Here is a 24,208-nt window from a genome sequence, read left to right as displayed (position 1 = left end):
GCAGTTGGCTTTTTCCTTTATTTCTCTTTCTTACAGCAATAGAAAGGAAATGTAAGATGCAGATTTATTGACTGTCTGATTATAGCCTTTTGTGTAGTGCCTTTATTTTAAAATATTAGCTTTTCTAAAAACGTTTGTGCCATGTACTGGCAACTACTTTGATAAAATAGGAGCTACACTTTTAAAAAAGTGGAATGTCCATGCATACAGTATTTTTACAACTAAAACAGAAAATATGACATAATTTATGGAGCAAGGAATTGTGCATGCATGAAAATTGAATATAAAAACCATATATTTTTCTTCAGATCACATTCAAATCAGTTATTTTTCTATGGGTTTACATTCTCAGGAATTATTTCCTTTTAAATGCCTTTATGCATAGCAGAAGTAGAGAGACAGCACATTCTTTCTGTTTGCGAAAGGCTTAAAATTACCATGTTTGAATGAAGATTTAAAATGCTATAATAAATATCATCCTTTGTGGTTCCATAAAAGAACAGCACTTTCAAGTGAATTTAATGCTTATGGAAAGTATAAAATTGACTGGTACAGAAGCGACACTCCTATTTATTGTCACTATGTACAGAAAGGCAGAGACAGAATAGAAGATCCCCTGAAGCAATGTTGTGTCTTATGTGTGATATGGAGGGAGATTTCCAAATATTTTATCTTTATATCTCTGCAAAACCAGTTAATAAGGCTGTTGTTTGTGCAGACAAGTAGTTAATATAGGCATGTAGCTATCAGAAATTCAAATAAGAACTGTGCCAGAAAATTAAGTTAATGGGTTTGTACACCCTGTCAAGGAAAACTTCATCATCTACTGACCTTTCCCTTCTGTCTACTCAACAGTGCCTTAAGGAAAAAATCTTTGTGGTCACTTCTCTGGTGCCCAGATAATGCACTCATGCTACAGGGGACAATAAAAACGTATATTCAGCTAGGAACACATGCTAAAATCTTACTCTAACTTCTTCAAAGCCCCCAGATTCCTGAACTGTTTCATTACTTTGCCAAAGATATATCTTTTAATTCTGCAACTTTCAGTTCTTTGTGATCTGGTACATTTATACTATTTCCCTCTATTTCCAACATTGCAGGTGGGTAGAGTAAAACATTATTATTTATGCTTTCCAGAAATGTTGAAATTACTTACCTGTTCATTACATGGATAAGACTACATTGGCTGTCTAGCTTTTAAGAGCCTAAGGAGAAGCAGAGAAGATAATTGCCCTCTGGGCACATTTCTTTGTGACAATGAAGACATCTGCTTGCTTCCAAAAGATAGCACTGAAATATTTACACTATTAAAAAGAAAATTCAGCATGAAGAAAAAATCAGCTACATAGAAACATGTTGGGAAAAAAAAAAAAGACAAAAAGACCAATGATATAACTAAACAAGTAAGCACTTGCTAAGCCATGCTAACTTCCTTCCACCATGCAAGACCAAATGACAGTGAAGAGAATAAACTGAGATTGAAAACCAAAACATTTTAATCACACATATATGACATTTTAAAAGTCTCATTACTTCTCTCCCCCACAGGAAATGTGACACAGTCCCTTCATGACTGTTGACTACATGCCACCAGTGCTGTCCCTCACACTCTGTGGTTTTCGTTGCCTTTTGGACTTTCCTATGGTGATGATACTTATTTTCTAGAACTAAGCAACTCTCTTTTCCTGTAAGGTTAATGGAAGTTCATGTGTTAACACTATGGTCCCCTAGCCCAAAAGTATCTAATTGCCACACACATAGAAATATTTGGCTGAACTGAGGTATAGGTAAAGTTGTAGAAAGAGTATTTGGGTGTAGAAGATGATGTCACTGTTCTCTCTGGTGGTATCTGGGGAAAAATCTGGTACCATATTCAGACAATATACTGAATAGGAAAATGCGTATGAAACATAGCAGTATGCTGGAAAACAGTATCTCAGTTTATTATCTAATCTTATCTAATTATTAATTGTTTTTTTTAACAGATCATCTAAATATTTTGCGTGTATAATTTAAAAAGTATCACTACAGAATAAATGTATCTATTCACTTCTTTTTTTTTAGGGCTGCATCATTATCCCTTGTTTCACGGACCATATACCCATATTTCTGCAGGATTTCTCAGGCAGATGTCGAGCAGCCCAGCTTTGGGATTAGTACTTTTTTGTTACTGCTTTCTATTTTGACTTTCTGTTTTAGGAAGGTCACACAGCCCATGAAATGAAAACAGTGGAGAGAGAAAGAGACTGCATAATCTATGTTTGTCAGTTAAGAGCAAGATACTAGAGAATGGGAATTTGTTCATAGAATAGTTAATACTCACATACAGTTTAGCTACTGAAGATGAAGATATTTTTATGTTGTCTTGAGAAAGGTAAAATGTAAGAAGTGGAACCCCTATTTTGCCAAGGCCAGTCTTTAAATTTGTCTCTTCTCATGATTTAGTGAGGACATGGCTTTTATTTTTCCATGATGCAGTCTGGATTCTTTCCTGAGCGTGACAACACTGAGGACTGTAAAAGGCTATAAAGATAACTTAGACTTTTTGACTACTGCTGATGGATTTGAAATGAGGTCCCTTTCTACTTTTTCACTGACTGAACTGAAATGTAAAAATACTGTATGTTTTGCATATGCATTGATATGGTGTAGCATGCCATACACTGAAAACTTATACTTTATACAAAGTGTACATTCGGTACAGCAAAAATTCTTCAAGAGTTTTTATAGACAGCTCTCCAAATACCTTAACTTACTTGCTTTAATTTAGAGAGATTTAGAAATATATGCTTTCAGAAGCTTTAAACATACGTAATCTGCCTCATCACTGTTAAACCTTAATCTATCCAATGAGATAAGCATCAAGTACCAGTATTTTCTAAATAAACAAGGAGATTTTTTAGGATGACAAATCTGAAGTAGAGAAAAAAGCCAGTCCCTTGAGATATGAAAGTTCTGAATTTTTGTTTCGAGTGTTATATTCATGGCCATGATGACTTCTCCTCATGCTAAGCAAATGAATGGTCAGATTAAAACCATAGTTTGGCTTTCATTCTGAAGAGTCTTAAAACATTTTGTAGAGATCCAAAGACATTTAGAAATATACTATTTTACAACTTCACTTTATTTCTCTACTTCATAATACAGTATTAGGAAACCCTATTTTATGTTACCGACTTTTATTACTATCTGAGTTTCACCTGTTTCGTAGGGAGCTCCACAATATCTTCTTGATTTTGTTAGACTAAAATTAGCTGTAACTAGATATCAGGTAACAATTCTTGAAAAACATTTTAAATTATTTTAGCATTCAGAGCATTTATAAAACATGAAAAACCCAGACACTCAGCAAAGTTTTAATAAAAACAAGGTCAAAAGGTAAAAGGAGGAAGCTGCTCCATCAATGAATTTATACTGGTATGCATTTTACTTTTCTTCTAGTTAGTTGTGACATTCTAACAGCATATTGCCTGAGATTGTGTAAGCATTGCTGTATTTCAGGGAAGTGTATTGTAGTATATTAATTACCATAATGTTTATGTGAGTCTAGAATTTAAAATGATTGATCTTGTACATATTTATTAACATAACAATATGTGGTAGGCTACTTATACACTATTGTATTTGTACCACAATAGCATAGGATCTTGTCAGGTCCTACATATAATTCCCAATTTTCAGGGGCTTATAATTCATTAATTCACACTGGAAATAAGGGAGTTTTGCAATTGATTTACCATTTCTTACTTTTAAGAAAATATTTGTGACCTTAAACTAAACATTTTTTTTTATAAAAAAGCCAAAGAAGTGAAAGATTCAAGCAATGATGACTGCCTAAGTAACACATATAGAAAATGTGACACTGGCAGAGACCCAGTGATAACAGAGGGCATGCTTAGCAAGAAAATAAAATGAAAATTATATCTATTGCAGTGCAGGCCTTTTCAAGAATGCCTTACTCCTGAGTGTCTAGCACACCGTTTTTCCTTTTTCTGTGTATGTTGGTTGGGATGGAGAACTAAAACATATATACCAGGTAAAAGCAGTGAAGAGTTTTACATGCTTTGCAAGTATGTGGTTGTTCAGACTATTTGTGTACTAACAATGGAATTGGCAATTGATCTCTTCACAGTCACAGCCTAATGATCTTGGAGCAAGCAGATTCGAAGGATGGTGTTTAGCACTGAAGATTGTAATACTGATTTTAAATTCATTGCGGTGAGAATAAAAAGATAAATGGATATTTAAAAAAGATGAGCATAAAATATGCAAATTAAAATATTTACCTTAGATTTCTCTATTGATATGACTATATAAATTAATTTCAACATAATTATTTTACGTACAAAATAAAACCCACATGTGAAATTATGTGAGCTGTTAGCAAGGAAAGAAAAAAGCTTCTGCATGAAAGGAATGATTATGTTCTGTATTTTACAGCAACATTAACTTCTTCAGTTGTAACGGAATAAAAAGAAGGAAGAAGGAAGAAAGAAAGAAAATAGAAAAGACACTTGGAAAAATGTCATTGTCCTATTTTACATCAGTACTGGCTATCCATTTTATTTGAAGAATCAATATAACTAAACTTTTATTTCATTTAAATAAAAGTAATAAATAATGGCTGGTGACAGAATACACTAATTTTCTTTGTTATGGATTCCAAAATTTTTAGTATAAGGAACATCTGTTTTGAATAATGTCCACTGGTGTTTGAATGCCTTAAAGTGAAACAATTGAGAGGAGTACTTTTTCTCTTAGCTTCAGAGCTAAAGTTAGTGCTGCAGTTAGGCTCACCCATCAGATACACCCACCTGCATAAACAGAGAAGCATATCCAGAAACTGAAATCTGTTTTGAAAAAATGAATCTGTTCCATTAAAAAGCAGCAAAAGATCCACTCAAGTATATACAAGAAGTACTATTATCCCATATAAAGAAGATTACAGATATACTTCAAATTACTTTTAAGTAGAAAAGCCTGTGGCATACTCTCTTACCATTCATAAAGTAGACTTGATTCTAATTAGTTGATATAATCAGAGATTCCTTTTCCAATTTATGTATGTTTAAAATATGTAAACCAGCAACAGTTGACTGCAGATCTGAAACTTATTTTGTTTAATAATCATAGTTTGATAATCATTGTAGAATGCAATGATTTTAATAAAAAAAACATATATTTCTAAATCAACTCATTCCCTGCATAATCTTGATGGTAACCCTAGAAAACCACAAGCAGAACTGTGAAATACGTGGTCGCAGATAGTACCAACAGGCATAATCTGAAGAAAGCAAGTGAACACTAGGATTGAAGAGTTTAGTCCAGGGAGAGAAAATTACCTGGTGAGGGGAAAATTCCGAAGCTTTTTTCTGTTATTTGCCATAGTGCTTAGAGATAGAACAAGATATTTTTGACCCTTGTATTTTACAAATGAACTAGGAAACAGCAATAAAATATCTTCCTCATCTAACATTTTCACATGTTACTGCAAATTATACCCTTTCTTGAAAGTAATAGTAATTTGGGTTTAGATCCATGAAAAGATTTAAGCACTGCAATGGTTAGTATTGTACTAATTCTTTAAAGCATTTTGCCGCCTCGTGGAATTCTCCTATCCCAGCTTCAGTGTTTATGCCTGAAGAAAATTAGGTGCTAAGAATTAAGGTCAATAACAGAAACAGGAGCTCATTTCTGAAGATAAGATCCATTAAAAACAGGAGGCAGCAAAAGGAAACATTGAGGTACCTAATAAGACACAGTGAAAACAGGGCTTAAACCCAGACATTTAAGTCCCAATTACAGGATACCATTCCTGTACACTGGTTCCTGACGCTAGTTGCTTATTCCAACATCTCTGAAAGAGCATGGCTAGAAGAGGAAGAGAGTTTGGTTTCCTGTCCTCCTTTTCTCATTGTTCCCTCCAAACTTCCACACAATACAAAAATAACTTATAAGGAAATAGGTTTCTGTTACTACTTCCTGTTGAAACTGTCTTTTTTTTCTCCATAAAATAAATACATTTTTGTAGGAGCAACAAACATTAAAACTTCCTTCCAATATATAGCACACTCCATTGAACAAAGAAACTAGGTGTCAGTAAATGATCACTACTCTATGTTAAGTATTCAGTAGAGCATATAATCAAAGATTCTTTCCCTATCCACTAGCCTGTGAAGTCATGATTAAGTATTGAATGCTGAACATGTAATCATTTTCTATGAGTGAAATAGCTAAACCAGGAGGGACTAGAGTGTTGCTTTTGCTTCACTGGGCTGCAGTACAGAAACAAGCTGAGTTAACAGCACTGGCATGGGTATGGAAGACAAAGGTGGGATGAATGTTTACATGGGACATGCCCAATATCTGGAGAATCTGACCTTCTTTGCTGATAAAGCTGGAGAAAACAACCTATCCTCTTGTAACACACTTTGTGTCAGCCAGCAAGTGTGCAATTAATGTCTACTAAACTTGGCCTCACAGATACTGTGGAAAAAAGAAACAAATAACTTTTTGTTGCTGTGCATATACAGTGGTAATATGTAAAAGCAGTGCCTACTCAAGGAAAACTGAGGCATTCTATAGTTATAGCTGTTGAATATGAGGTTTTAGAATCTAAATATGAGGGTTTAGAATATAAATTTTAGATTAGAGAATCATAGAATGGTTAAGGTTAGAAGGGAGCTCTGGAGGTCTGCCATGGTCCGAGGGGGGATGGGGCCGTGACACAGCACGGATGAGTCCGGAGACAAGGTAGGGATGCAGATGAAATGCTTTAATGAGGTGTGCACGGGATTTTTTATCAGTTTAGGTGGGGAAAGGACCAGAACATGGGGTGGAGCATGAGACAGACAAACGGGGGAACTAATCGGGATAGGGACACAGGCAAAAAGGGGGAAGAACGTGGGAGGAAAGGGCGAATGGTGGCTGTCTCCTCTCTACAGCTTCTCCAGCCAATCAGAGAGGTGAGTGGGGAAGCAGGGAGCAGGGAAGCAGGCATGCCTGGGCACACCTGGGGAAATATAAATATAGGGGCAACATAAAATGTGTATATTTATAAGCACATAGAAACTGTAAAGTCCGTATAATAAAGTCCTGTCAATTGCTGTATATCTTCCTCCATGCCTGGAACTGTTCCCATCCTGAATCTTGCTCCTTCACAGAGGTCATCTGGTCCAACCACTCTTCTCAAGCAGGGCCACCTAGAGCCAGTGGCCAAAAAAGTTTCTCTAGTCACCTAGAGAAGATTCAGGCACCTACAGGAGTTTTCCAGATAGATTTAGGAGCTTATGTCCTTTTGAGGGTTATCCCATCCTATTAATTTTTTAAACATATGTCAGGTACTATACCAGTTAAAATAAATGTCCTTTTAAAAGAGGATCATTCCATTGTTCCCAAAGGTAAGAAATTAATAAATATAAATCAATCATATATCCATTCAAAAATAAAAAATACATAGAAATAATTCATTCTTATTCCTTCCATTACTGTTTTCTTTCCCAATTTAATTTGGTTTCTCTCATCCTAACAGAAGGCCTACCAATTTGATGTTATTCTATTGAAACACACATGAATAACTGCTAAAAAATGGTTGTGAAATTTATTAAATATTCATTGATGAACTGAGGGTGAAATCTATTGCTGTCCCCTCTGTAGTATTCTGCATTTATATACGCTCTCCTCCAAATGTTACAGTCAGAGTTTTCAACTGATCTTCTGACCAATGGAACTAGCCAGTACTTTCCTTAGAAACAGAATTATAAGCAGAGAAGTGTCCAGGTGATTGACTTAACAGCAGCACCCAACCTATTGTAAGCCTTTGGGGAGACTTAAGCACAAGTTTAGTACAGACATTGAGGTAATCAGATAAAAAAATAAGTGTTCTGAATATTTACTCTGTGTGAGACTGGAATAATACTGCCAAATCACAGCACAGCTTTTGTTCCATTTCCTTGGAAAAACTGCTACTGCCTCCTTGCCTGTAGGCAACCGGTCTCTGTGGTCATAGCTTCTACCTGGCTTGTTTCCAGTGATTGTGAGATGTCAGTCCAGCTGACTGCTCCTGAAAAGAAGAGTCCAGGTCTCAGCTAGGTTTCAGGGACACAGAAGCACACAGGCATTTGAAAATTATAATGATCAATAACGATGATGCTGGTAATGCAGGTGGTAGTAATAAGATTTTGAACTAGAGCAGTCTTCACTTGGACATACGAAAAGCGTAGTGCTTGGTCCATATAACAGCTGTCCTTGTTTCTCAGGTATTTCCATCTTTTGACAGCTCTGTAAACCTCTGTCCCTGGCTTGTCTCTGATCTCCATCACAGGCCAATCTGACTGACAATTTAGCTGCTTCTTTATGAAAGTTCTTATTCCTGCTATTCCTTGATCTCCTACCCCTGAAAAGTCCTGTTGTTGCCTGCACTTTTTATTATTCCTGATGAATGAATGACTCAGTTCAATACAGTGTTTCAAAGCTGAAAACTTGTCCTTAGCTGACAGAATTAATGTATTTTATTTTACTATCTCTATTCAGCAGGATTCAGAGATTCTGATGATACTGGACTTCTTTATTGCTTTTAGCTAGACCATGGGAGATGATGAATCTCTAAGCCTTTGGTTTTACTCTTTCTTTTCTTAGCAGAGAACAAGGAGATTACAGAGGGTCTTGTCTCTACTGCTAATGCAACTTGTGTATAACCTATGAATATGGAACTCAAGGGAATAACAGTAAGTCAGGTCCCTTTTAAATACTAGTATCTGGTGGTGTCTGAGGTAGCAGAGCAGCGTACTATGGATGAGGTGAGAATGGCTCAAGTAATACAGAGAATTTCCAGGTGTTAAACAAAAGTTTGAGATTAGGTTCTGTGCCCATGACAACCCATTTAGCATGTGCAGACCTGGCACAGTGTCATAGTGTCCTAATGTCTTGGTGTGCAAAAGCCGGCAGGAACCTTCAGGTTGGAATAGCTTTACATATGTCCTGGTTTTATCTGGGATAGAGATTGTTTTCTTTCTAGTAGCTGATGCAGTGACGTGTTTGGGATTTAGGACGAGGATAATGTTGATAGCACACTGATCTGGTTGTTGCTGAGCAGAGCTTAGCCTAAGTTAGGGACTTTTCAGTGTCTCATGCTCTGCCAGTGAGCTGCTGCACAAGAAGCTGGGAGGGATCACAGCCGGGACAGCTGATCCAAAATGACCAAAGGCACATTCCATACAATAGAACATCATGCCCAGTATTTAAACTAGGGAGTTGGCTGGGAGGGGCTGGTTGCTGCTGGGGAATGGGCTGAGCATCAGTCAGCAGGTGGTGAGCAATTGTGTATTGGGCATCACTTGTATTTCTTGGGGTTTATTTCTTACTCTTTTTTTTCTTTTAAAATTACTATTATAATTATTACTATATTTTGCTTTTTTTTCCCTCAAAAATTAAAAAGTTTTTATCTCAGCCCACAACTGGTTTTTTTTTTTTACTTTATTTTCCCCCATTGCGGTGGGGAGGCAGAGAATGAGGGAAGGAGCATCTGTGTGATACTTAGTTGCTTACTGGGGTTAAACCAGAACAACAGGGCAGCTCTTAAAAGATTGTGATAGTTGTATCGACTAGAAAATTGTTAAAATTATCTCATTGTTGACTTAACCTCTTTCATTTACATTTTCAGGTCTACTTAAGAGATGCAGACTGTCATAGATAGGGGGTATTTTTTCACCTGAGCTCTGGAAAATACTGTGTTCCTTATTTACTAAGTATATAAAATCTTTATAAATTTTGAAGTTACTTCCAAATCAGATTTTTATGTTTCAAATAGGATTTGAATTTCAATTGACCTAAAGAAACACAATAATGAATTTGCTAAAAATGCAAGGGTTTTTTGTTCTGAAATTGTGCTTAGTACAACATGGCACAGTATCATTATTCTAGTGGTTTTCACTAGCTGAGAGGCAGCAAGGACTTTCAATCTGATATTCCTCTTTTCACCTGCCCCTTCCCTTCCCCCCTCCCCTTTCTCCTCCCTTCCCGTTCTCTCCCCTCCCCTTCGTCTTCCCTTCCCCCTCCTCCTCCCCTTCCCCTTCCCCCTCCCCCTCCCCTTTCCCTTCCCCTTTTTCTCTTCCGTTCCCTTTCCAGTTTTCCCTTCCATTCCCTTTCCCTTTCCTTCCTTCCTTTTCAGCAGAATTCTTTTCTACATTTGTGGACTGTGGGAAGAGCTAGGTTACTACTTTAACAGGTTAGGGACAGAATTGTGTATGAGACTGTGTGTGTTTGGTTTTTTTTTCTTCTTCCCTGAAACAACAGAACTTTCTTTTGAAGACAACAGCTCAGTAGCTCATTAGGTAGAGTATAACTTAGAAGGGAGAGTCAATATTAGAAGGAGAGCAAAACCAAAGGAAAGCAACTGGTTTCTGGTACGAACTACAAATAAAGGAGATAGAATTACTATTATAAGAAATATTTACATTTAGACTTATTGTCAGTTTATCCCAGATGATTAAATATGTCAGTCAATGATGTTGGAGGAACTGGCACATTCTCATTTTAGAAATATCCACTGTTACTAGCTTGCAATTGTCAAGATCTACTAAATATGGCCTGCTGGCTCAGAAAGCCCTTAAGCCCATTTTTTAACCTCTCAATCTTTCAAATGCAGTTCCTTGTTGGATGTCTTTAGGAGACTAATTTTTTTTTTCTTTTGGTGGGGGAACTGTAGGAGAAAGAACCAGCTAGAATAAGTGAAAGAATATGCTTCAATATGAATTCAAAAGTGTCATTTGAAAATAAGCAAGAGTCCACCCAGACTGATACTCTCTTTTTGTTTGTGGTGACTTCTAAAGAATGCAATTAAAGAGGCCATAATATGCTCAGTTGTGTTACAGCACAGCAGTAAGCATTTTGCATCTGTTCCCATAGCAACAACAACACTACACAAACAAGTTGTTCAGGCTACAGTCTCTGTCACATTGGTATGGGGAAGCTCTCCCTGGCAGGGTAATAACTATAAGTTTCTAGGTCTTAAAAGACATTGTTTAGAACTCTATGACTAAACAATGACATACTTAACAAACTCTTATGGTACCAAAGAAGGATGAACTGCAGATGAGATACATACTTCTATTTGTAAAAATAATTCAGTATTTCTAATGACATCACTTTAAAGAAAAACAAAATAATTTTGCTGGCTATAGATACAGTAGGAGTTTTAAAATACCTTGAAATTCTGATCACCTTTAAAGCTGTAAGAAATGGTAAACAGTAGAAAATTGCTAATCAGACCCAGTTGTTAAAATAGTGTTATCAATTATGGCATTGCTAGAACTATTTTTTGGTATGTAGATGAATGTTTAATGGTTATTTGTTTTTAAAGAGTTTGTGTTTTTGTAGTACAAGATAAGAGAAGAATCACTTTACACTATTAGATTAATTATGTGAACTGATGTTCAATTAAATATTGACATTCTTTCTTCAAAAATAAACAGTTTATTAATGTTTATCAAATATATCTATGTTTTATTAGAAGGGTACAGAAAAATGCTTTGTAAAAAAAATAAGCTAAATAATGACAAGAATATGAAAATATAAGGACCTTTTTCTTCTTTCTTATGTGGAAATTCTTCAAATTGAAACTGCAAGGATTAGTTGTATTACCTAGCAGTTCAATAAGAAGTATCAAATTAGAATACATTATCTTAACACACTTGTTCCATGGTTACAAACACAATAGTTAAGAATGCAAAATAGTTTCAGATATAACCTCTAATTTTCACACCTGCATAATAGTTTAAATCATCCTTTTCTGGGGACACTTTCCATATTGTTCTGTGTCCAAATTAGTTTTTATTTTGTTTGCAGCTTTTTTCAGTTTTAATGATACTCCAGCCAGCTATCTGCAAATCAAGGAAAAATACATGTTTGTAATTTAAAATATATTATCTCTATTTGTTTTAAAAGGCCTCTCTAGAAACATCTAGAATATGAAATAAGGAATTTAAGCCCAAGTTCAAGGAGAAAGTTGGACTTACCTTGGCAACATAATTAGGCAGATCAACTGACAGGCTTGGGACTTGCTCTATCCCACAGGAAGTTTCACTAGGTCTGCTACCTCTCTTAAGAAGACTTTAAAAACTCAGAGACAGCCAGTTACTGTGAGGGCAGACAGCTGGGAGTTACATGTGTGCCTTTCAGTTGTATCTGGGCCACATCAAGAAGAAAACTGGATTTTTAGGCAATTTTTTCCCATTTTTTTTATCACTTGCAGCTTGTTGATATAAGCATCTTTCTCTTTGATTCAATGAGCGCTGGCGAATCCTGCTCATAAGTGCTAAGTCACTGAGTGGCACATCTTCAGAAAAGGACACTTAATTACAAGCTTCTGTTTAAATTTTTTTCAATGATTTGTGGACTTGAAAACCAATGAAGCTTTATGACTTAGCATGCTGTAATTATTTTTACTCAGATGATGAATTTGATCAAACAGGGACATAGCACAAAAACATTTACAAAGAGTCTGTAAAAGAGCTATGTATAGATTGTTCTACTCCTTTTACACTCTACCTTTCCTTCCAACCATACCAAACAGCATGAACTTTAATCAATCATCCCCTCTGTTCTGACTTTGTGATACATCCATATTTGATAGATCCAGACTTTCCAGCACACCAGATGATTACACTGATATGGAGGATATGAATACAGGAAAAAGGAAAATAGTTGCTCTGGTGAAAAGAATGGAGAGAGATCATTGCAAAAACTAATGTTTGAACATCTTAATGTCAAATTCAATCCACAGCTCTGAGGTAAGTCTCTAGAGCCTCAAAAAAATACACAGGGGTGATGAGATTCCTGAGTAAAAAAGGCTGTGCCAGCTGCTCCAGAACATAATGTGCCACATAAACTGCCCGGGTGTTCGTAGAGCCCTGGTTCAGTCCCATTTATTTTGCACATATATGTATTTACACATATTATACATATCATCCTTCAGGATCATCTTTCTGATGGCTTTAACCATACCATTCCCCTAGCAATGCATCAGCTAGTCTCATGAATGAGTCTTTTGCTCATTAATGCCTCTGTTGTGGCCTTTTTTCTACCCTCTTCCTTGCAGAAGTTTGTAACCCAGTAGCTCTGTTCAAACAGTTCCAGCTTCCTGGCATTACCCCATATGCTTTAACAGACTGTCTTTCCTCCTTCTTGTTCTTATCCATTGAAATCCCCCTTATCTCTGTTTTTCTGCCCCATGGTTTTCTACCAAGCTCAGAACTCCTGCCCATGTTTTATCTCATTTTCTGGAGCTACAGTTCTAACAGCCTTGCTAAGTCCATTTCTTTCTTTCCCTATATTCCAGATTCGTACTTTTAATATCCCATTATCCTCTCTTCTTCAGCAGGATCCTTTACTCTGAACATGAAGGACAGTCACAAATGTGCCTTACTTCCCAGTCGCTGGCAGTGGCTGGTGTTGGCCAAAATTTTTATGCTGTAACTCTGCAAAAGAAAGACCATGACATTGATGATATTGTTTTATGGTTGGGTCAGGCTCCACCCAGGAGGATAGAATCATTAAAGGTTGCATGCATTTATCATCAGTGACTCCTGCACTGGCAATTTTTCACAAGACGCAGCAAAGCAGATTTTCATGACAAGTAAAAAAAGCACTCCTCTGACACATGGCAGCCGTCCTCCATTTCCAAGCCTTATACCAAACAAAGAATATTAGTCCTGTTAAGGACTAAGGTCTCCAGAAATTTTTAACATGCACTACTTTTTGAAATTACTGAAATTACTGAACTGCTCTGGTTAAGCTTAAAAATAAAAATAAAGCAAAAATAAGTTTGATCTGAGGTAGGCATCAAAAAGAAATCAGTGTAAAACATACAAGTTTTATAAAGTTAAAACGTTACTGAAAATGAGGCAGTCTAATAGGAATTCTACAGAAGTTATAAAAGTATATTGCCTGACCAGCTCCAGATTTTACTCAGAAACAAACAAAAAAGCCCAAATCATTTGCTAAGGACTTTGGGACATTTTTAATAGCAGATGGGGAACAGGGGAGAAATGACAGCTGAGAGCAGGTAAAGGAGGAAACCCCCTTTTCTTTCATAAGAAAAGCAAAATACTTCTGATTCATATTGCAAGTTCATATTCTTAGTGGTTAGTACAGGAGAAGCTGTTGATAGAGTCAAGAGGGATTAACAACAGGAGAAAGCCTGAAAGTGTATTCTTTGCCCGCCAATATAAGTGAAAATATTTGGAGAACAGGTGGGCATGATAAAAAAAGTTACTATGAAGCTTCATTTTCTCTTGGCTTTGACAGAAAACAGCTACCTCACTACTTCACAATTATCTGTGTAGTCAAGGTAAGATGAGATTGAGAAGAGTTTATGACTTAGTTTTTCAGCAGCAGTAGTCAAAGTAAAAGGCAAGTAAAGGACAAGAACTGAGCTCAGCATTTCCATTTTCCACATGGGACATTATATATTACATTTGCATTTTATATGTTGCATGCAATTTTCTGAGCATTTCCCTTCTGACATTCATGCCATATGAGATGGTCGAGTATTTGTTCACTTGCATTACTGTTATCCCTTTTAAATTATGGTAAATTCTTGCTGACAGGAAGATACAGACCTTAACATAAAGCAAGCAGAGCCAAAAGAGAGAGGATGAGAGGAAGGAATAGGGAAAAGAAAAGCAGAAGGAATAGAGGGAGAGATGAATAGAGGAAGGTAGAGAGGAAAGGAGATGATATTTTTAACAAGATTTTATTCCTTGTTTGTTTCCTAACTTTTTATGTAATGATAAGCTGCTTTAGAACTCTCAATCTTAGTTTATTATCATTAAATGGGAGATAACATTGCTTAACTTTCTCCAGTGCTTTGAAAAACGGAAATAAGAAGAAGCTTGTATAGGAAAAAGAAAGTAATTTTTAAAATATATTTCTGCCAAAAAAGCTTTTTTAAATCATTTCACTTGGAAAAAGCTGTTCCCTCTTACTTAATAAAAAGTGGAAGGTTGTTATGAGAGAAGTCAGAACCATCTGTCTGGGTCATGTATTATACCTTAGTTTTCTTTGCTTCAACTATAGTCTCCCAAAAACTCTGTTGTTTTTCTGACTCCATATTACTATGGAACTGTTCCTATCCAGACCACTATGGGAACTTTCAGATTTCTGTGTACAGAGAGGAATGTTGATAAGGTAATAAATTCTAATATATTTTTGGTAATGCTACTGGGTGGTATTGGAAAAAATTGAGGGAGACAATTTACTAAACCAAGAGTATCTCCAGGTTCTTATAAGTCCACAAACTGGAGAGGGTTTATGGGTCACAGAGACCAAAGGGAAGAGGAATGGTGGTGTATGGCAGTGGCTCAGTTTAGTGAGAAGTGTCCTTGCTCCAGCTAGAGGAAATGAGTTTCCACTCACTCTGCTCAGGTGCAGGCGATTGTCGGAGAAATTCACAAGATGAACAGATCTTTTAATGACTTTCGTCATGTGGGTTTTATTAGCAATAAAACCATTACAGTTTCACAGTTTGCTTCACTGCATTTTCAGAAGTATTTGACAGGTACTTGCCTGGCTGATGTTCTTGGGAATCCATTGAATTTCTGTATTTGCTGGTACACTGGCAAAGATAAAATCATCCTTTTAAATTTCAAGACAAGCACTTAACTTCTGTTTTCATACTGGTTAAGATGAGTTTACATAATCTTCAAAAAACAGAGAAACACGTTCTGTGCAGGACAGCTAAAATCTTAGCTAGACTTTTAAACATGAACAAACAAAATCTCTCTGAGATTTTATTCTTAGGGTAACAAACATATATTAAAAATGTTTTCCATTTTTAAAATTTTACAGAATCACAGAATCAACTAGGTTGGAAAAGACCTCTGAGATCATCAAGTCCAACCTTTGACCTAACACCACCTTGTCTACTAGACCATGGCACTAAGTGCCACATCCAGTCTCTTCTTAAATACCTCCAGAGACGGTGAATCCACTACCTCACTGGGCAGCCCATTCCAATGCCAAATCACTCTCTCTGTAAAGAGCTTCTTTCCAATGTCTAACCTAAACCTTCCCTGGTGCAGCTTAAGACCATGCCCTCTTGTCCTACTGCTGGTTGCCTGGGAGAAGAGATCGACACCCACCTGGCTACAACCTCCTTTCAGGTAGTTGTAGAGAGTGATGAGGTCTCCCCTGAGCCTCCTCTTCTCCAGGCTAAACAACCCCAGCTCCCTCAGCCTCTCCTCACAGGACTTGTGCTCCACTCCCTTCACCAGCTTCATTGCCCTTCTTTCGACACTCTCCAGCACCTCAATGTCCTTCCTGAACTGAGGAACTCAGAACTGGACACAGTACTCCAGGTGTGGCCTCACCAGCACTGAGTACAGGGGAAGAATCACTTCCCTGGTCCTGCTGGCCACACTGTTCCTGATACAGGCCAGGATGCCATTGGCCTTCTTGGCCACCTGGGCACACTGCTGGCTCATGTTCAGCTTCCTGTCAATCCAAATTCCCAGGTCCCTTTCTGCCTGGCTGCTCTCCAGACACTCTGTTCCCAGCCTGTAGTGCTGTTGGAAAACACCTCATGGGTACAGATAAGGCAGTATATTTAAACCAAAAGCAAAGTGAAAGCTTGTGTGTGCAAAAGGAAAGCAAAAGGTAACACAGTTTATTCTCTACTTCCCATCAGCATTGATGGTTGGCCACTCTCGAGCAGCAGGGCTTCAACACGTGATGATTCCTCAGCAGGCAGCCATTGGAGACAATGAATGCCTGCCTTCCTGCTCCCTGCCTTAGCTCTTATATCTGAGCTGACATCATATGGTATGGAATATCCCTTTGGTCAGTTTGGGTCAGCTGGCCTACTTGTGCCCCCCTCCCAGGATCTTGCCCTCAATTGAGGAAGGAATGTTACAGTGCTGATGCTGTGCTCAGCAGTAGCCAAAACACTGGTATGTTATCATCATCCTTCTGGCTACCAATGAAAAGCACAGTGCTGTGAGGGTTGCTACGGGGAAATGAACTCCATCCTAACTCTGACCCAATACAGACATCTATATGCGTATATAAGAAAAGCATGGCCACGTTATTCAGAGAAGAGTGATGTATTCGTAAAATGGTTTATTCCAAACTTATTCAGATGAAACATGGAAACTAGTTTAGATAGTCCTCAAGGATCTTCACTTGTCACTTCCCAATGTAATTTGTGGTTTTACTATTTTATCTTTTTTTTTCCACTCTAATAAGTGCTAAGTTTAGCAATAAGGGAGGAAAAAGGATATCTGACTTTTAAGGGGGTTTGAGGGATTGTGTAACAGCAAGCTGAAAGCCAGGGCTTAGTGCATATACTGTGCTATGGAAAGTACTTGCTTGTGTTTTGCTAATCCTAAAAATTCCCCAAGGTTCTCTGACTGCCTATATCTACAGTGAAGTGCATTAGGGAGTGCACTCATTCCCATTTTAGTTCTCAGAAACCACAATTCACTGAGAATTTTTTTCCATGGTGCTTTAAGAGATTGTATCAATACCGTTTACTATACCAAAACATATGTTGAGTGATTCTACCGTCTGCATTAAGAGGTGGCAAACCTAAGGGAAAAGGACACACACTGAAACTTGCAGAAATTCCCCACTACTCAGCAAACCTTTGCCAACTTGACTTATGAAAAAGCAGACTGACCATCTAAATCATCGCAAGAGTTCCCTTAATTTCTAACTCAGCAACCACAGAACGACTATTAAATACACCTCTGGGAAACTTAAGGTTTATTGATGCATGCTTGATGTGAATTTTAAGTCCAGCTTGTGGTACATGTACAGAATGATGATTGACTTATACACTCTGAAAAAAAATCTTCAAGACCAAAGTTTAATTCTTAGGTGAAGACTGTTATGAAAGACAGAGATTTTCTTTTTGTCATGATCAGCTAAATCAACAGTAACATCTTGTCCATCAGGGACCTGAAACCTACTCTCAGTAAAATGCATGGTTGCAGTTTCCCACAGCCTTCCTCTGATGACTGTAGGCAAAAAAGGAAGAAAGAGTTTGGAAAGAATGGGAAGCGTCTTTTTCCTGTAGTGCAGACTTGAACCCACAAGTGACGTATCATGCTAGCTAAATATTTAGATAAATATAGATGTATTTAGACTAAAAAGTGCTATAGAATTTAAATGTTTTATTTGAGTTTCAGGCCAATATAGTGCTTTGAGAACTAGACATTATTTTAACTGTGCTGATTCCTAAGAGTAATACAGTCCTGACTCTCTGTTAAAAAGAACACTTCTTAAGTACTTTACTATATTTAGAGGAGGATAAATTTATGGTTTGTGTGTCACATGACATCCCAACCTCAAGTGCTGAGCTATGTATACCACTGACAAGGCTATTCTCCAGGTCAAAAGTATACTTTTATATTAACAATGTAAAACAAAGGTAACTGTTGTGCAAGACAAATGCTGTTCCCTCTTTAATATGCGTCATACAGTGGCAATGGCAATAAAAAGGGACTGAAAAAGAGCAGATGGCAAAACTATTATTTGGAAGAATGTTAACAAGTGTCTCTACTTCCCTGGTTTTTGTAACACTTGTAAACGTGGAGGAGCCTATGCTCATTCCAAAACATTCAGGTCCGGGAAGGCTAAAGTCTTGCGATCTCCAGTGAGGAAGCATTAGAAGCAAATTTAATAAGAAAAACACACTTGCATGCCAAAAACTATGGCAATGCTGAGCCACATATTTTTGGTTTAATGTGGGATGTATTACATCAGCCACAGATATATTCTCTTAGCAGTATATCATAGTTTTCACTGTGTTCAGACAAAATACAGCCAGACTCACAGAGGAACATATAAACATCATGAAGTTCATAGCACAGAGCTCTAGCTTTTTTTTAACAGAGTTTTGCTAACCTCTTGCCTAACCTCGCCTGTATTTAGTTGACTAGCTAAAAAAGTATTAGGGAAAAAGAAACAAGTAATAGACATCAGACTTGTTTAGCAGCAGAAGGGAGTACACAGACTTATCACTATATTCTTTATTCCTGAAATTTCAATTTGATGAAGTGCCTCACAAGTTGGCATAGGTGATATATGAACATTATCATTCTTCAAGTCATACTAAAATTGGAGCAGTTGTGATTGGTGTGTTGGCTCTTTTGTGTCAATTGAGAAAATAAGAGTGGAGTTGAAACAGATGATACTGACTGAGTGTCGCTGTGGGCACATTTGACAATAAGCATGTTATAATGGCTCAAGTTTTTGAATGCTGTCAGTAGCATTTATAATGCTGTCAGTAGCATTTATAGTTTTAGGAGTTTGCTGATCTGTTGGAGTAGCAAACAGAAACATTTCTAGATTTCCTCACTAGAGCAGTGAAAATAAAAACCATAAGCATATGAGTAGTTTTTGCTCGTGTTCCAATGACACGAGGGCCAATTTTTGAGAAGACAATGAGTGAAAGATAGCATATTTAGTGAAAAGTGAAAGCTGTCATAATGCAAGAGCTTCAGCACATTGAGATAACGGGTGCATGCTGTGAGGGAAAAAAAAAACAAACGAGGTGGTATTTTACAGTTTGTGGCAGTGTCTTCCCATGTAAACTGTCTGAATGCAAGAACTGAACAAATTCTGCAAGTCTGGCAAAAGACAGTATAAGAGAGTTCTGACATACAATATCATTTCATGGTTGCTCCTGGCTATTGGCATTTCTTGCACAGTTATGATGCCCAGAAATCAAACAATGACATTCCTTCAGGGTTGAGATACCAAGGCCTCACTGTAGCTAACAGTTCTAAATTAATTTTCTAGGGAATAAATAAATAAAATATAAAGTTTTTGAGACTGAGGAGGCAGGAATTAGAAATACCAAAGACCAGGAGTTCACAAAGTGTAAGAGGTGTTCATTGTACTCAGGTCAAAACAGATGCTTAAAAAACTGTTTAACAAAGATGTTGTGTATACTACATCTTCAAAAATGTTGACATGTTATGATATTTGGGTTACATATTTGGAAAAAGGGAATTTCCTGAAGAATTAGAGATTTTTTTTCTGTCTGATTTTGGCCAGCATTCCAGGATGTAATTATGTGCTAAAACACTTTTTATTTTGTAGATAACACTTCCCCTCTGATGACAGATTTTTTTGAGTGAGTTGCTATGGATTAAATACTTACTGATTCCCTTTAAGACTCCAAGAACAGCAACTCTGCTGAACCAATGGCAAAATGATAGAGAATATGGAGATATCAGAAGGTGTGTTCCTGTTGTTTTTTTCTGGTAGGTTCTTTTGTTTACTCCTTAACTGTAATTGGAAGAATACTTGCTGTCAGCTCTGTGTATTTCCTTGTTTCGTTAGGTTACTTTCATTGACTTGCACAGTAAAGAACAGAGGCTTTCCATGGTGTTTGTGAAAAAAATGTGTTTATTATTTTCTCCAAAATGCAAACAGTCTCAGAAGAAAAAGTGGCAGCCTAACTACTGTTAAATTGCACCAAATTATCTCCCAAATATGACATAATTCAGAGTTACACGTCATAAGGGGTTGCTTTAAATACAAGTTTATGAAAAAGGTCAATTTCATGCTTAAGTCTTTCATTAACTCAATTTTCCTGCTTTTCTAATTCAATAATAACTTAATGAAAATAAATTTTAAATTTTTTTTGGAGTATGCAGGTGGATCATTTGCAATGGTTATTTTCAGGTTGGGTGGCAGACTTGGCAAAACTAATTGCTTGTGCAGTTCCCAACAACATTCATGAAACCAGTTCATAAGTGACCAGGAGTTAGGGTGTGGGATCAGAGAGAAACAAGGAATGAGCAGAGCATTGGCTTTCATTTAGGTTCTTGGCTTGAACATTAAGGTTAGTGGGACAAACACCACCATTTGTGCTGACACAGGCAGTGCTAAATAAGAACTGGAAAGCAGTGTTACCCCAGAGCCTTTTGCAGTGCATGTCAACATTAGCATTATTGGACCATCATTCTTACAAGCAGTGTCACATTTTCTCATACCCAACAGACTTAGCAAGCAGCTATAGCTTCCATAATAGTTGCTGCTACGGAGCAAGAGAGAAAATTGGGCTTCAGAGACACTGTACCTCTCAGATCACATTTATCTGTGCATTTTACAGGACAGAATCTAGTTCAACAGGTACATTTGCAGTCATCCAGATGTGTTTCTTGAAGCTATAGATTCTACTGAGCCTTTGAAAGTAGGGCTTATTATTTCATTGATGCTGTCTGCAGCTCTGGGTGCTGAAGGAGTGAAGGGAAACTGGTATGGGTCTAGCAATGGCATTTACAATAAGGCAGGTACATGATAGGACTGCAGCTGAAGGCAGAGACTGTTTAAAAGCTTGACGGATGAAAGTGAGTGAAATCTGGAGAGCTGACACTGAGATGTGACACCAGGAGCCAAAAGACATCAGAAAAACTGAAACATTCAGTCAGGAATAGCTAAAAGTTGTGGACAAGAAATGTTAACAACCTCTGAGAATGGTCTGCCAGGGAATTCAGCAGATATTTCAGGATAAAAAGAGAAGCTGAGGGAACAGAAGCCATTGGGAGTTTAAATATAGGCAGTACACTTGGGAGGGTGTGGAGCAATGTGAGTAATTAAAATGTTGAATTTATATCTATAAAATAATTTAACATAAAATACTAATGAGGTCATAATTCTGAGTCCCTAACCTCTGCTTGCCTAGAATTCAGTTGTTATTTACAGAAATCTTTCCATTGCATTTTTTAAAGTAACAAATGCATTCGTTAAAAGGAAATTTTATATGTGACAAGAACGCTATCTTCAGTTTTCAGTTGAATGTGATTCTAGTGATATATATGTAGGCACTGTGGCAATAAAGATTCAGGGAAGCCTATTGACCATAGAGGTCATTCATTACCAAATACTCAGTCTGACATATATACATCTGTCGTACAATTATTGCAAATGACACACTGGGCCAGTTGTGACTTTTTTTTTTCACCTCAGTCATTACTCTTATAATAAAGCAGTATTATTAGTGTGTCTCCATTTTGTCTGTCTACCAGATCATTGTCTCTTGCTTACTTTATTAATGTATGAGCTTTTAATATAAAAACAACACCAACAGAGATAAAAAGGTGATTTTCAGCTGTTGTACGGCTACTTGGCAAAAAGGATGTAAACGCAATAATTATTTAATAATTATTTAAATTGGGGGTAATGTTGTTACTTAATGTTTGTGAACATTACCTCCATTAGTGCAATATTTGTAAAAGAGAATAATGTTTTTTCAGTAAGGTGCATCTGCTGACAGGGAGACAGATCACCCTTCTGTATTCCATCAGATCATAGACTGTCATGTGTCTTTATTAATACAGTAAGTAGATCAACACTGTACAGCTGTACAGCTCTTTTTTTTTCTATAAAATAAAGCCAAAATTACTTCGATTAATATGTTTTTGAGCTTTACTGCAAATTTATTTTTTATTATGATAATGATATTTATGAAGTTAATTATATTAGTTCCCAGACATGCTACCTGAAACCAGAGGTCTAATGTGTCAGACACTGCAAAAATAAGAAACATAGAAAAAAAGTTAAAGGCTGTTTGCGGAAGGAGGCTGTATAAAACTTCACATTTTCAACTGGAACTTCAAGCAGGATTGTAGATTTCTCATAATTCACATTCCTGGTAACATCAAGTGGTCTCAGCAGCATGTCCTATGAATATCTATGCCTTGCAGACTTTCATTAAAAGTTAAAAAATGGGTCAAGGTTATAAAAACTGTCTTATACTTTAGCATAACCCAGAGACCCCAGAGTGGGTAAACAGTAAGTACACCTGGAATACTGAATGACTCTCAAGAATTCTCATAAAATAGCATTTTATCACCATGTTAAAGTCTGTATGCTTATTCTTGAACAAGAAGATTGGATAGGATAAAGAATCTCACTTTTGCCGTTTCTTACCTTGTGAGTGCCTGTTTTGGCTTTTGTTTTTATGTCTTCTGCATGTGTTTTGAAGGAATTTTCCAGATTGTCAAAGCAAAGTGCAAAAATAGGTATTTCAATAAATATCATCGTATTAACACCAGAATGCTCAGAATCTTTAGGTCCTATATGTGGACCTTCCTTGTTTGAGTTTATGAAGTATCTGAAACTCGGAACAGGTTGGCATGCAGTAGGAAATAGAGTAAGCACACTAGAAAACCATTTCAAGTTATCCTCTATATATGTGTTTGTGTGTCTTCAATAGAGGTTTGCCTAGAACAAATAATGTCAGACTCATCTAATTCCTTCTTTCTATTCCAGACTCATACAGATGAGAAACTGAAGGCTTTTGACAGCATTCAATGATATCCTAGTAAACAGACGAAGCGAACATTTTCTAGAAGAAACTGTTTAAGGTTTCAATGAAACTGGTCAGAAAACTACATTTGGATAGAAGGTGACAATTTTACATTGTCAAAGTGAAAAAGTTCAAAGACAAAGGGATTCAGTTGCAAAGAGGAAGGATAAGAGACAGCTGGCTAAAATAAAGACCCAAGCACATGTGCTATTGGTGTCATGTTCTTATGAGTAATATCATACAGAGCCATATAAAAAAAACCATGGCTTCTAAAATACATAAAAATCAGTAAGCTTTTATCTGGAGTACCATGGGTATGGTACTTCAAGAAAGATTGGACCTATCTGAGTTTAGAGAAAAAGAGCAACTGTGGTAAAGGTCTCAAAACCATGACTTACAAAGATTAACCCGTTCTGTTTGATTCCTGGAGTCCTTGTCATGTCCTACCATGTTCCTGTTTTTTCTTCATTTCCCTTACTGGGATTCCAGTTCCCTTCATTATTGATCTTCAGGAAATTTTCATCACCTCTGCCTTTGTCTTTTTTCCTCCAGGGTGCCCATTCAAAATAGTTTTTTTCCTGTTCTCTCTTTTAGTTCTTGTCTCACCTATATTTGATTATTATAGTCATCCACATAGATTATTCCTGGGTACCTGTAACTAAGCAGAGTTACTGAAAACAGAAGAGAGAGAGTGAGATAGTCAACATACGGTACTGAAACTCGGTCAAAGTAAAATCTCAGGGTATGTGAAATCTCTGACAGTTTTATTAGTTAATAAACCACTATAAAGCATCTACCATGGAATTGGTAGCACAATTTGTAAAGTTCTTATGAGAACAAAAAATATCCACTTCTCACTGCCACATTCCCAGTCCCTGCTCACAT

This window comes from Pseudopipra pipra, chromosome 5, assembly GCF_036250125.1.
Source record: "Pseudopipra pipra isolate bDixPip1 chromosome 5, bDixPip1.hap1, whole genome shotgun sequence".
NCBI classification, from domain to species: Eukaryota; Metazoa; Chordata; class Aves; order Passeriformes; family Pipridae; genus Pseudopipra; species Pseudopipra pipra.
Note: the sequence above shows the minus strand (reverse complement) of the source record.